The sequence below is a fragment of the Myodes glareolus genome, chromosome 6 (assembly GCF_982192425.1).
Source record: "Myodes glareolus chromosome 6, mMyoGla1.1, whole genome shotgun sequence".
NCBI lineage: Eukaryota > Metazoa > Chordata > Mammalia > Rodentia > Cricetidae > Myodes > Myodes glareolus.
In genome coordinates, this window is record NC_142031.1 from 46637469 (window position 1) to 46640819 (window position 3351).

Consider the following 3351-nt stretch of genomic DNA (forward strand, 5'->3'; position numbering starts at 1 on the left):
AGGTAGAGAGGGAGTGGGGGTAGTGGGAGGGTGTTGGGAGGAGGGGCGGAAATGGAAACTTTTATAAATTAATAAATTTTTATAAAAAAAATCTTGGTTTCAAAATTGAAGTCAAGAGGTATGCTACTTTGGAGATGAGATTTTGCTTTTGTTTCCACAGAAAATGAGAGGCTGTGGATTCATTCTGAATTAAGAAAAATCAGGTTCAATAAAGAAAGACCACCTGAGAAATCTCCAGTAGGAACAGATGGTCTGGATACAGAGTTCTACATCCAAAACAGATTCAGGATTGCTGCTGCAGTGATCAAAACTCACAGGATACTCCAGTCAGGACATGAGGATAATTTTCTTTAGTTCCCCATAAGATTATCACCCTCCCAATCAGCAGGAAGTAGCCTGAAATACTATGCCCACATTCCCAACAAATGGACTATGGGTATTTTCCTATGTTTAAAAAAAAGAGGGATATAGTGTGGGAGAATTATCTGTATTCTGTCAATCATGTATTTTAATAAAACGCTAATTGGCCAGGCAGGAAGTATAGGCAGGTTAACCAGACAGGAAGTAGAGGCGGGTCAATGAGAATAGGAGAAGGCTAGGGAGGAGGAAGCTCCCTCCACCATTCCTGCGCAGACCACTGAAGAGGCAGGATGTAACCTGCCCAGCTGAGAAAGGTACAGAGCCGTGTGGCTAACATAGATAAGAATAATAGGGTAACAAATTATAAGCGCTAATAAGTAGCCTGACCTAATGGGCCAATCAGTTTATAATCTTATGGAGTCCTGTGTGTGATTTTTTTGGGACTTGCCGGCTGTGGGGTACTGGGCGGGACAGAAACCCCAACAAGCCGGCCCTCATGTTACAAATTGGGATTGATACACTTTGTGAAATAAGGTTGTTTTAAAAAGAAAAAAAATAAAATTAACTGAGTGAGTCAAAAAATTATTACAATTTAAAAAGCTGTAGAGAATAAGAGTTTCAGTGTTAGAGGGAAAAGATAATTGGAAGTAAAAATAAAAATATAAAATATTAATAAATTGTGTTTTTAAATTTTCAAAGTATATAATAAATTATAATAATACAAAATAACAAATGAGCAATAGCAGCCACATGGGGGAAATCACTAAATGAATACAAACTTATAATGTTGGCTTTATAGCATGAGGAAAAATGACCATACAGGAAACATACTTAATGAAGTTCTATCTGAACATCCAGGTATTGCATTTCCAGAGACTCTCAAATAAATTCAATGCAAAATACCCATTCAAAAGTTCAACTCTCAGGGGGGAGAAACATGGAGGAGAAAGAGAGAAAGAGAGCATAGAGAATTAAGTTACAATGAAGGGAGTCCTATTAGGCTTACACTGATTTTATAGAATATAACTGATGTGGGAAAATTGGGTATGTAATATAGTCAAAGTTCTAACAATAAACAACAGCAAAAAGTTTCCTCTCCAAAAAAATACAATTATCAAATGTACTTCAAAAATGAAATAAAAAATAATTTTCTAGAAACAAAAATGCAGTTTAACCTGAAAATAGGTTTGCATTAAACTCACCAAATTTACACAACTATAGAAGAAAAATTTAAAATTGTATCAATACATAAAAATACCAAACCCAAAGAAAATTGGAACAATGGAAACAAAATATTCAAAACAACTAGAAAATACTGGCATGGAGATGTATGTACCCATTATTAACTGTGCATGTACTTGGAATAAAACATAAAGTCAAAATAGTAGCAATGACTGAATGGAGATAAAAAGAACTATTTGCTCATCAGAAAAGAAACATTTCAAGTGTAAGAAACAGTCTAAATTTAGGGAGCCAAAGAACATACTTTACCCAGAGAGAAAACAAAGGAGAATAGATTATAATATATTCATAAAATGGGAATTTAAGCAAAAAACATAAAATGTGACAAATGAAGTAATTATACAGTAAAGGATACAGTTTAACAAAGGAATATGTCTGAGTTTTCTGTCTGTTCTACTGGATAATTTTGAATGATGAAAGCAGACAAGAGCTACAGAATCAGAATTGATTTTCACTCATCTTTAGACCCATCCTTCCTGATTACTAAGAATGTGCCTGTCCACCATTCTTCTGAGGCAATTTTATTGTTATTGCAGCTGAAGAGAACTGAGAAGGATGACCTCAGGCCTTTGCTCATGCTCCAAGTCCCTCAGCTGCAAGCAATAATCTGGAGTTCCTCTGCACCATTCTCTCACCAAGATAAGTAACATGCTTGGCAGCTGGGCCACACTTAAGCAAGGATGTTTTTGTTTGGGTCTGAATCACTGTGGGAGGAATATAAGAATCTTGTTGGCAGTAATAAACTCCTAAGTCCTCGGGCTCCACTCTGCTGATCTTGAGTGTGAAATCTGTGCCTGACCCACTGCCACTGAACCTGTCTGGGACTCCAGAAAATCGGTTGGAAACCTTGTATATCAGGAGCTGTGGAGACTGACCGGGCTTCTGTAGGTACCATGCCAAATATGTGTTTCCACTACTTAGTAGTAGGCTTTGACTAGACCTGCAAGAGATGGAGGCTTGATCTCCAAGACTGACAGACAGGGATGTTGGAGTTTGGGTCATCACAACATCACCTCTGGAAGCTGAAAAAAAGAGAAAAAAAAGAAAGTTAAAGACACACTTCATGAACAATCTTTATGTACTCTTTCAAGGTATTTGTTTCAAATTATATATTTATTTTTACATACATTTTTATACACTAAATTTCCTTGATTGACAAGCCAATTGAAAATGCTGACAGACTTCACAGCATAAAATAAACAATTGCATTATATCTGTGTTATAATCTTCATTATAAAACAAGTTCTCTTGTATATGAAACCTCCCTTTAATAAGTGTAAATGTTAGAGTATCAATCTTGGAAGATAATAATCCTCTCTCTTCTCATACATGAATAGAATACATGTGACCAGCAGTGGGACCCAGGGCTAATCCTCCCAACCCATTTTCCCATCTTCCTTCCCTCTGTCCTCACCAGGAATCCAGAACAACAGCGAAACCAACAACACAATAGGCAACTTCATTTTGAGGAGACGGTGTGTGGACACTGATCAGTCAGTCAAAGATGACAACTGAGTTTTTATCAAAGACTACCAGCAGTGGACCTTCCCTAGGGAGCAATATGCAAAGGTTCTGGTTAGTGTTACAGTATATAGATAGAGGGACGAGTGGTGCAGGTTTCTCATGATTGCAAAAATCATGTACTGTATCTTCTGTGTCAGTGGTGACAACCAAAAAACAAAAGGGGTGATTCATAGGAAACAATGTGCTGAAAACTGTCAATCTATATGATACTAGAAACTAAGTGCT

At 36.8% G+C, this 3351-nt stretch overlaps 1 long non-coding RNA gene across 1 annotated transcript; it reads right to left on the reverse strand.

Annotated features, from left to right (window-relative positions):
* Positions 1-2389: 2389 nt before the first annotated feature.
* LOC148121795 (uncharacterized) lies at positions 2390-3140 on the reverse strand. Its single transcript, XR_015737987.1, has 2 exons — positions 3017-3140; positions 2390-2624 (listed from the first exon to the last, which is right to left on the reverse strand). It is a non-coding gene; the product is annotated as an uncharacterized LOC148121795 (long non-coding RNA).
* Between the last annotated feature and the right edge of the window lie 211 nt (positions 3141-3351).